Here is an 11,857-nt window from a genome sequence, read left to right on the forward strand (position 1 = left end):
AAAGCGTGGAATGTATAGTATCCATGGCGGAGGGATATTTCTCATCCCTGGTGCCAACCCTCCAGATGCTCAAAAGGAGAAGCTTGGCCACAGATAACTCTTTTTAATTGGTTAAGCAGTAAAATGTTAGTGCATTTGCTAACGTGTCTCCTGAGTTCGGGCTCCTCTCTAGTGGGATAAATTGAGCCAACCTTGTTTTTAGGAATCATATTCAAGATTAATAATTTGACCAAATAATAATAATTTCATAGAGTCTGTGATGGAAGAAACCACATGAAAAAAGTGGTAAGCAAGTTAAATAAATTGATTGTGTTACAGGTTTCATGATGCTTGTATCTAAATCAAAGTAGATCATTTTAAGATGGTTCTATACATTAGTTGGGGTCTCTTTGAGCTTCTATATGAGGTCCTAAACCTAGCATGAAAGTGCATCCTTGTAGCTGTGTGTGCTAATATAGTCAAAATATTTGCAAGTTGAGCCAATGGCCATGGAGTATGTTGAGCCAATGGCCATGGAGTATGTTTAGCCAATGGCCATGGAGTATGTTGAGCCAATGGCCATGGAGTAAGTTGAGCCAATGGCCATGGAGTAAGTTGAGCCAATGGCCATGGAGTAAGTTGAGCCAATGGCCATGGAGTAAGTTGAGCCAATGGCCATGGAGTAAGTTGAGCCAATGGCCATGGAGTAAGTTGAGCCAATGGCCATGGAGTAAGTTGAGCCAATGGCCATGGAGTATGTTGAGCCAATGGCCATGGAGTAAGTTGAGCCAATGGCCATGGAGTAAGTTGAGCCAATGGCCATGGAGTAAGTTGAGCCAATGGCCATGGAGTAAGTTGAGCCAATGGCCATGGAGTATGTTGAGCCAATGGCCATGGAGTATGTTGAGCCAATGGTTGAGCCAATCCCAGGCGAAAAGCAATGCATTATCACTGGGATATGGAGGTAACAACAGGGCCTGGCCTATGTTAAAAGTGTTTTTAAAAAGTACTAAATGTTTAGGTGTTAAGCCTAAAAGATGCATCAAATTATTAAAAGACAAAAAGCGATGATGATTGTGTTGAATTGTGTTTGGCAAATAAAGATATATATTTAATTCAGTGCAGAAATGTATAGGAGGCTTAACATACCCCGTCCCGTGGTTCAATGTACCCCCATAACCCCCATTACCCCATACCCCCATTACCCCCATACCCGGGGTAACTCGTGCCAAGAGACAACTTATTTTGGACAAGCTATGTTTTCTAGACAGTAAGGTTAGCATGAATTCTGATTATTATTATTTCCAGGGACACACAGCATCCTGAAATATACACTGAGCGTACAAACATGCTCTTTCCATGACATCGACTGACCAGGTGAAAGCTATGATCCCTTGTTGATGTCACTGATTAAATCTACTTCGATCAGTGTAGATGAAGGGGAGGAGACGTGGTTAGAAAAGGATTTTTAAGCCTGGAGAGAATCGAGACATGGATTGTGTGTGTGTGTGTCATTCAGAAGGTGAATGGGCCAGACAACAGATTTCAATGCCTTTGAACGTGGGTATGATCATTTTGGTAACTTTCCCCAGATCTGTGCCTCGACACAATCCTGTCTCGGAGCGCTACGGACAATTCCTTCAAACTAATGGCTTAGTTTTTAGTCTGACATGCACTGTCAACTGTGGGACATTGTATAGACAGGTGTGTGCCTTTCCAAATCATGTCCAATCAATTGAATTTACCACAAGTGGACTGCAATCAAGTTGTAGAAACATCTCAAGGATGATCAATGGAAACAGGATGCACCTAAACTCAAATTTGAGTCTCATGGTAAAGGGTCTGAATAATTATGTAAATAAGGTATTTCTGTTTTAAGGTGATACATTTTAGAATACGCTGTAACAAAGTGTGGAAAAAGTTAAGGGGTCTGAATACTCGGAAAGTATTCAGACCCCTAGACTTTTTCCACATTCTGTTAAGGTGATACATTTTAGAATACGCTGTAACTTAAAACAGAAATACCTCATTTACATAATTATTCAGACCCCTTGACTTTTTCCACATTTTGTTAAGTTACAGCCTTATTCTAAATGGATTAAAAATAAAAAAAATTACTCATCAATCTACACAATAACCCATATCTCATAATGAAAAATCAAACACAGGATTAGACATTATATTTTACTCATCAATCTACACACAATATCTCATAATGACAAAAGCAAACACAGGTTTTTCAGAAATTTTTTCAAAGTTGTAAAAACAAAACTAAAACAGAAATACCTCTCACACTTCGGTTGAGTCTTACATCTAATGTCACCATGAAATAGGTTGGAACAGTCTGAACACAAAATGTAGAAAAACTATAAAGACCAGGGAGGGACTGAATCTTTCTACATCAGAATGATGAGAGTAAAATGGAATCTTTGACAACTCCTCAGTTTCTGTCTTCATCTGACTAAGATATTTATAAAACACAAGACCAAAGTCTAGACATGAAGGCAGCTTTATCCTTTAGAAAATCAACATCAAGATCCCCCTAATTCTAAAAGTGAATTTGTCATAATAATTTCTGAGATCTATTTGAAAACTAAACACAAGCTTTCCAAATAAAAAGGAATGTTCCTTGCCCTTTTGCATGTACCTAATAGCATTCATACTGGATCTATGAATGTTAAAATATATTTTCATTCGGAGCATCATGCGTGCACTGATTTTGAGTAAACAATTATTCTCCTTTTCTACCACAGAGGGAGTTTGGGTGACAACAGGAGAGGCGGGTCCTGTTCCCTGGCACAGTAGGCATTGTGCCATCCGATACCCGACTGATTGAGGATGGTATTAAACAGCACAATGGGGACATAGGCACAACAATGCTTCTCTCCTACTCTGTAAGACAGGCAGGAAAGCTGCATGCCAATCAAACTGTATAAATAATTATGCAAATAGGGGATAGTCTAAGCAGGTTATAATTACAGAACAGAACATATGGCAATTATTATCACAATGTGATGATAGTTTTACAGTGATGGTGTAATTTCTAACTGTTGTTGACAAATATTGCAATTAATTGAGTAAAAATAGCAGTGTCATTGATTGTGCTTACAAAATGTAGTAGGAGAAATTATAACAGAAAACAATTTGTAGGTGGCTAATCTTATCGGTTGTATGGATTATCTGGCTATTGCATATGTGTGCATGTGGTCTGGTCCATTTCTTACTCAGTGAGCCTGTCTAACTTGGGTTTTCTTTGCGCAAAATGATCATTATCTGGCTAATAATGTCCTGGCATGTGTTAGAAATGCCAGGGACGAGTTCGGGTCCCAGTGTGTGTGTGTGTGTGTGTGTATAAAACAGGTCCCCACAGTAGGTTACATTGGACTCTCTGGGTCTAGGGGGGGGGGGGGGGGAATTGAGACCCTGAGATAAGAGCTTTCATTTCAAAATTAGTTTTTCATGTAAAATAGAGACTGAATTAGTCTATGCGCAACATTTAGTATGTTTAAAAAAAAAAAGACTAGTCATTGCCCAGCTGTTGAGCAGCTGCTGGGGTAGATAGTGACAGGGTGTCTCACCCAGAGCTGCGGAACAGCTGTATGCATCTGCACTGGCACTGCTATCGTTACTGCTCTCCATGCGAGGAAAACACGGGAACGACCCATCAAATGCATATAAACCACAGACGGGACTCTGTGCTTTCACAACATGAGGATTTTTCACAAGAGATTAGCATTTAACGCGTAAATGTAATCATTGTAAAAGTGTATTTTCGAGGCACGGCCGCCAAAAAACGTTCGTGTGCATCTGCCCGTTGAAGGTGGACAATGCGCATTACCAAATGTATAATGCATTCACGTTGCAGTTTTTATACCCTCGCATCAGAAGTCAAGCATATTTGCTGCACACATACAATGCAGTGACACATTAGTAATATAAACCTGGAATGCACATTCGGTTTAGGCTAAAGTCCTCAGTCTATAAGCCTATTTTTCATGAGAAAAGTACTGAGCCAAATAAAACATAAACAAAGAACGTAAAGGACACAAAAAGACAACAAAAGTTCAGCAAAAACACACATTACCGTCTTCCTATGTAGGGACAGGCGCAGTCAATGAGATGGTGTGTCCTTTGCACACTCGAAGACAGTACGCGTCCGACAGAAAAATTGGTCCCGTTTTACACTGTCTCGAGCAAAGCCGACGGTTAGCAGGACTCCGGTGCCTTTTTATTGGCTCACCATGGCTCGCTCTGCCCTCCCTTCTTTGCCTGGGTTCGCGTGCGCAACAACAGCGTGCGCAACAGCTTCTCCATGGCGCGCTCACTTGACAAAGGTTAATTCATTCATTTAAAATAGCTTTATTTTACCTCTTCAACATTTACTCATCTAAATAAATTAATATTTGATATTCCACGTGCTATTTATAGGCTACTCTCACATAACTTATTGTTGGTTGGGGATTACACATCAATGCACATCAGTTAGTTTTTTCTCACAGCAATTGGTGTTCTCAAAATATCTCTGAAATAGCCTATCAATAATCAACAATATAGACCATCGACTGTGTATTTTTATTTCAATCAATTACTGAGTCTGAGTATCTGACAAAGCTATAAACATAGGCCAGCTAACATTGTAGGCTATGAAGTCCCCGTCAACATGCAAAAATCCAAACCAATTTTTCCTTTAATTTAGCCCGAGGTGATTTTGGAATGTCTAGTCTACACAGCCTTGGAGAGCAACAGAGCGCAATTTCCATTCCAAGAATAATAAACTACAACAAATTTGTTGCCTGTGGTGATTCTCAACATCTTCTACTTCTGTCAGAAATTCTACTGCACTGAACAAAAAATATGAACGCAACATGTGAAGTGTTGGTCCCATGTTTCATGAGCTGAAATAAAAGATCCCAGAAATGTTCCTAAGGCACAAAATGCTGATTTCTCTCCAATTTTGTGAACACATTTGTTTACATCCCTGTTAGTGAACATTTCTAATTTACCACAATTATCCATCCATCTGACAGGTATATCAAGAAGCTGATTAAAAAAAGCATGATAATTACACAGGTGCACCTTAATAAAAGGCCACTAAAATCTGTCACACAACACAATGCCACAGATGTCTCAAGTTGAGGGAGCATGCAATTGGCATGCTGACTGCAGGAATTTCCACCAGAGCTGATGACAAAGAATTTAATATTAATTTCTCTACCATAAGCCGCCTCCAATGTTGTTTTAGAGAATTTGGGCAGTATGTCCAACCAGCCTCAAAACCGCAGACCAGGTGTATGGCGTCATGTGGGAGAGTGGTTTGCTGATGTCAATGTTGTGAACAAGAGTGTCCCATGGTGACGGTGTGGTTATGTTATGGGCAGGCATAAGCTACAGACAACAAACACAAGAACATTTTATCGATGGCAATTTGACTGCACAGAGATACCTTGACGAGATCCTGAGGCCCATTGCGTTGCCCTTTTTTTTTTAAGGTATCTGTGACCAACAGATGCATATATGTGTTCCCAGTCATGTGAAATCCATAGATTAGGGTTTAATTAATTTAATTCCATTGACTGATTTACTTATATGAATTGTAACTCAGTAAAGTTACATTTGGGCTCCCGTCCGGGGTAGGCCGTCATTGTAAATAAGAATTTGTTCTTAACTGGACTTTCCTAGTTAAATAAAAAATATGTTGTTGTTGTTGTTGTTGTTGTTGTTGCCTCACCTGAGATTGATGTGTAAAGCCCAAATATCCAGAATCTACACTGCCATCTTGAGGAAGTTGGAACCATGAGGTGGAGTCTGCATCTAGGGTGGCGTACAGTAGGCTTCATCATGTTCCAGATCTACCTAATGAAACCTAATGTCATCGAATGAAATGCGTCCCTAAATTCTATTCCACAACGAGAGATAATGGTGTCGGTTCTATATTACATGTCCATTTGGTAATTCCACACCGTAGCGCTGCATAAGATCCTGACATGATGATGATGTGTGCCCAAAATAAACATCATCAAATAAAGATACAAATATTTGCTCTGTGGACGATAAAACATGTTTATGTGTGTGATTAGAGACAATCAAGCCATTGAGGCTTCATATATATAAAGTAGATCTGACACGAACTACAACAAAAAGTCGTATTATTCCCCTAGAGACCTGTACCTGGAAGTCAGAGTGAAATAGTACTTGGTACTGAACACACACTATCTGGTGAACAGTGAGAGAAGAGTCTTCCTACTGTACACACTGTGCCTCATCGTTTGGCTTGTAATGAGAGGACACAGCGTCTGCTTCTGCAATCAGCGTCTGCTTCTGCAAACAACTATGGCCAGTACATCAGATTAACCAACTCTGTACACATTGTGCTGGAGATCAGAGGTGTTGATTGGATGTGCCCAGCCTGGTCAGTCTGCACTGCAGAGATAGGACCACAGTATACTGTCCAGTAACCACACTGTCAACTCCACTAAGAAGGTCATTTCAGATTGCAAGTGTCCTGTCTCATGTAGTGTATCAACTATTTAATACGATGTTATTACTAACTAACTATTTTCCAGAAGGAATGTTCGTCCAGCTGTTTTCTCTCTCCAAGTCCCTGAAGTCAACATCATGGCAATTATTATACGTGCATTTCTGACCCTGCATTAAATTATGTCCGAGGTTACGAATACTGAGTTTTCGCCCCCGCCCCTCCGGGAACTTCTTTCACAAAGCTATGGATCCAAATCACATTCTGCACGTGTTCTCTTTTTACTATATACGCTTTACCAAAAAGGATGAGGCGAGGGGTTTTACCCAGCCCAAAATCTGTACACACCCTGAGAACTCTGCTTCCCAATGTATTTGCACATTACATCGCTATTGACTGTGTGTTCGTGTCTTGCTTGTTGATATGTTGTGTACATCTAGTAGGCTAACTCCACTCCTGACAAAAGAACATGAAAACGCTAGACTGCCTGTTACGTCGTGCTTATGTTTGCCTTCTGTTACAAAAGACAAAGAACTACATTTGCTTGAACAAGCGGCAGCGGAGTCATGGGGTGAGTGAGTGATCACAGAGCAGCAGCTGGAAGGACTCGGGGAGGGGAAGGGCACACAGCGGAGTCATGGGGTGAGTGAGTGATCACAGAGCAGCAGCTGGAAGGACTCGGGGAGGGGTAGGGCACACAGCGGAGTCATGGGGTGAGTGAGTGATCACAGAGCAGCAGCTGGAAGGACTCGGGGAGGGGTAGGGCACACAGCGGAGTCATGGGGTGAGTGAGTGATCACAGAGCAGCAGCTGGAAGGACTCGGGGAGGGGTAGGGCACACAGCGGAGTCATGGGGTGAGTGAGTGATCACAGAGCAGCAGCTGGAAGGACTCGGGGAGGGGTAGGGCACACAGCGGAGTCATGGGGTGAGTGAGTGATCACAGAGCAGCAGCTGGAAGGACTCGGGGAGGGGTAGGGCACACAGCGGAGTCATGGGGTGAGTGAGTGATCACAGAGCAGCAGCTGGAAGGACTCGGGGAGGGGTAGGGCACACAGCGGAGTCATGGGGTGAGTGAGTGATCACAGAGCAGCAGCTGGAAGGACTCGGGGAGGGGTAGGGCACACAGCGGAGTCATGGGGTGAGTGAGTGATCACAGAGCAGCAGCTGGAAGGACTCGGGGAGGGGAAGGGCACACAGCAGAGTCATGGGGTGAGTGAGTGATCACAGAGCAGCAGCTGGAAGGACTCGGGGAGGGGAAGGGCACGCAGCGGATCTTGCACATGTGCAGAAATCTCTGTATCTTTAGTCCAAAACTTCTGGGTTCCAGAAAACCCAGAACCGCAGCCACTCTGTTGAAGTTGAATTATCACGGTTAGTAACTCCCCTAATAATAAAACGTCAATAATAATTAAACGTAACCTTGCTCTGCTGATGATCCCTGATTGATTAGTTCCCCTAGATCCATCATTAGTCTTCACCCTGTAGGCTGATAACCAATCACTTGTTCACAACTTAACTGTACCCAAAAGGCCTGAGGGGAAATCGATAGTGCTTTTAGGTGACAGTAACACCCTAACTAATCAATATTTGGTCAGTAAATTCCCATACACAGTGTGTCTGTGGCACAAAAAAAACCCAAAATGTTCCTCCACTCAGCTTTATTGAACTCCACATGAGTACAAGCTGATAGTTTAGAATGTTCACCACGAAACATACAAGCACCGTCTTACGTCAGGCGGCGTCAATCCTACGCCACGCCCGACTGACAGTCAACGCAGACGATTAGTTACACGATCTGCCTTGAGACAATGACATACAAGAACACACAAAGTGCATTCACATACACAGCCGTCGGTTCAAATAGACAGTCTGAATGTGTCTCCTATCAAACATGACTGTTGCCCTAGCAACAACAGCCCATTCGCCTGTTTCTTAGAATTGAACCGTCTCAGTTATGTACTGCAGTCGAAGGCTTGATTGTGCCTCATCTTCCACAATTACCCAGCAGCCATTGTGATGGGTTCCTTAGGAAAGGTGTCTCGAATTTGCAGTAGTCAAATGGCAAACTCCCCTTCAAGCTTAGAAATAAGTCATATAAATCTCCAACACGACCATCCACAGAAAGTGTGAAACACATTCCCTGGATATATCATTAGGAATAGTGTTTCCACATAAGAGCGCTTCCAAAGAAAGTTCAAATCAATTCCAGCGCAAACAAACCCACAAACCAAATACACCCAAATTAAACCAGGGCTTAGCTGTTTCAAGCTCATCCATTGTAATGCCATTATACATAGTCAAACAGTAAGACGAACTGGGGGTTCTAACTGAAACATGTCTTTTAGATAAGAGCACGTGTGAAGTTATAACAGAGTTTCACTGCTCAACCATGTAACTCTCTCGTTGTGATATTACAAACGGTGAGGTATATGACCTGTATATTCTTAACACAATGTGGTATACGTAAACAATGCCTTTACATTGATGACCTAGTTCTGACATGTTTTTATTTTAAAAACAGCCGTCTTCTACATTTGTAATATAATGGTTGTCAGTATCACACACCCTGAGTACACTGAACTTAGAGGAGGAGTTTGAGCAACTACAGCAGTTACCTTCAACCTGCAGACCCAATGAGTTCCCCCAACCCAAGCCCTCACCCTGGAGCTATAGGCTGCAGACACACCACTCTAGCCTGCCCCATGCTGGAGGTTCCTGTCATAGCTGGCTGAAATACGCTAGGTCTGAGATGGCTCCGAACGGTCGTTCTGGACCAGACGTAGGTCATACAGCTGTGAGGTGGAGGCTATATGCAGGTCTCTGAGCCGTCGCAGTCCAGGAACACCTTCAGAATCAGACATGGACCAAGAACAGAAACACCATGTGAGGACACTTAAAACATACTGGATCTGCAATGGTACAAATCCACATCCATATGAGTACGCACAAAACATCCAAAATAACATGAACCGAGAAAAAAAAAAACATACTTTTGGATGGGCAACGATGTCCTCATGATTCTGCCGGATGTTGTCATCTATGAATATGTACTGTGACTTCCTGGTCGAAGGGGTCCCGGCACCGAAGCTTTCCTCCCCGGAAGGAGTGTAGGTGTTCCTGGCCAACCTACAGAGAGAGAGACCAGTGCCCTGACTACATCACGAAACACTGAAACCTTCATGGAGGTCAATACAGAGCACAACTTCTCTATTACAATTACTGTGATACTTAAGACTAAATGACCTGATGATGATTCAAAGATGTATGAGCTTGCCAGCAAACTAGGGCACCCCCATTAGTATGATAAGACTTCAAGCCTTTTGGAATGGGTCCACCTACCAGTGAAAGTGGTTCTGGAAGCCTCCCAGGCCCTGGACAGAGCTGAGGTACTGGTACAGGGCTTTCTCCCTGTCACGGGTCGACAGGCACTCCTCTGCCTTGGTCAGAACCACCCCCTCCTTACTACAGAGGATCTGGCCTGGTCAGAACCACCCCCTTCTTACTACAGAGGATCTGGCCTGGTCAGAACCACCCCTTCTTACTACAGCGGATCTGGACTGGTCAGAACCACCCCTTCTTACTACAGTGGATCTGGACTGATCAGAACCACCCCTTCTTACTACAGCGGATCTGGACTGATCAGAACCACCCCTTCTTACTACAGCGGATCTGGCCTGGTCAGAACCACCCCCTTCTTACTACAGAGGATCTGGCCTGGTCAGAACCACCCCCTTCTTACTACAGAGGATCTGGCCTGGTCAGAACCACCCCCTTCTTACTACAGCAGATCTAGCCTGGTCAGAACCACCCCCTTCTTACCACAGCGGATCTGGCCTGGTCAGAACCACCCCCTTCTTACTACAGCGGATCTGGCCTGGTCAGAACCACCCCCTTCTTACTACAGAGGATCTAGCCTGGTCAGAACCACCCCCTTCTTACTACAGCGGATCTGGCCTGGTCAGAACCACCCCCTTCTTACTACAGAGGATCTAGCCTGGTCAGAACCACCCCCTTCATACTGCAGTGGATCTGGCCTGGTCAGAACCACCCCCTTCTTACTACAGTGGATCTGGACTGTTCAGAACCACCCCCTTCTTACTACAGCGGATCTGGCCTGGTCAGAACCACCCCCTTCATACTGCAGTGGATCTGGACTGTTCAGAACCACCCCCTTCATACTGCAGTGGATCTGGCCTGGTCAGAACCACCCCCTTCTTACTACAGCGGATCTGGACTGTTCAGAACCACCCCCTTCTTACTACAGAGGATCTGGACTGTTCAGAACCACCCCCTTCATACTGCAGTGGATCTGGCCTGGTCAGAACCACCCCCTTCTTACTACAGTGGATCTGGAATGGTCAGAACCACCCCCTTCTTACTACAGCGGATCTAGCCTGGTCAGAACCACCCCCTTCTTACTACAGCGGATCTGGACTGTTCAGAACCACCCCCTTCTTACTACAGAGGATCTGGACTGTTCAGAACCACCCCCTTCATACTGCAGTGGATCTGGCCTGGTCAGAACCACACCTTCTTACTACAGTGGATCTGGCCTGGTCAGAACCACCCCTTCTAGGGGCCTCCCGGGTGGCGCAGTGGTTAAGGGCCATCAGAGTCCCTGGGTTCGCGCCCAGGCTCTGTCGTAACCGGCCGCGACCGGGAGGTCCGTGGGGCGACGCACAATTGGCCCAGCGTCGTCCGGGTTAGGGAGGGATTGGTCGGTAGGGATCTCCTTGTCTCATCGCGCACCAGCGACTCCTGTGGCGGGCCGGGCGCAGTGCGCGCTAGCCAAGGTTGCCAGGTGCACGGTGTAGCCTCCGACACATTGGTGCGGCTGGCTTCCGGGTTGGATGCGTGCTGTGTTAAGAAGCAGTACGGCTGGTTGGGTTGTGTATCGGAGGACGCATGACATTCAGCCTTCGTCTCTCCCGAGCCCGTACGGGAGTTGTAGCAATGAGACAAGATAGTAGCTACTACAACAATTGGACACCACAAAATTGGGGAGAAAAAGGGGTAAAATTCAAAAAAAAAAAAAAAAGAACCACCCCTTCTTACTACAGAGGATCTGGACTGGTCAGAACCACCCCCTTCTTACTACAGAGGATCTGGACTGATCAGAACCACCCCCTTCATACTACAGAGGATCTGGACTGGTCAGAACCACCCCCTTCTTACTACAGCGGATCTGGACTGTTCAGAACCACCCCTTCTTACTACAGAGGATCTGGCCTGGTCAGAACCACCCCCTTCATACTGCAGTGGATCTGGCCTGGTCAGAACCACCCCTTCTTACTACAGAGGATCTGGCCTGGTCAGAACCACTCCTTCTTACTACAGAGGATCTGGCCTGGTCAGAACCACCCCCTTCAGACTGCAGTGGATCTGGCCTGGTCAGAACCACC

At 44.7% G+C, this 11,857-nt stretch overlaps 1 protein-coding gene and 1 long non-coding RNA gene across 2 annotated transcripts in view; both read right to left on the reverse strand.

Annotated features, from left to right (window-relative positions):
- Positions 1-4,264, reverse strand: part of LOC110491167 (kelch domain-containing protein 8B) — a 189,518-nt gene extending 185,254 nt beyond the window's left edge. Inside the window, exon 1 of the mRNA XM_036947644.2 lies at positions 4,064-4,264. The gene's annotated coding sequence lies outside the window, so the exon portion shown is untranslated. The remainder of the gene's footprint in view (positions 1-4,063) is intronic.
- A 3,834-nt stretch (positions 4,265-8,098) lies between these two features.
- Positions 8,099-9,581, reverse strand: LOC118939573 (uncharacterized). The gene is made up of 2 exons (XR_005036610.2): positions 9,446-9,581; positions 8,099-9,300 (listed from the first exon to the last, which is right to left on the reverse strand). It is a non-coding gene; the product is annotated as an uncharacterized LOC118939573 (long non-coding RNA).
- Positions 9,582-11,857: the final 2,276 nt, after the last annotated feature.

Source organism: Oncorhynchus mykiss, chromosome 16 (genome assembly GCF_057628025.1).
Source record: "Oncorhynchus mykiss isolate SJ-2025 chromosome 16, ASM5762802v1, whole genome shotgun sequence".
In the NCBI taxonomy this organism is placed as follows: Eukaryota; Metazoa; Chordata; class Actinopteri; order Salmoniformes; family Salmonidae; genus Oncorhynchus; species Oncorhynchus mykiss.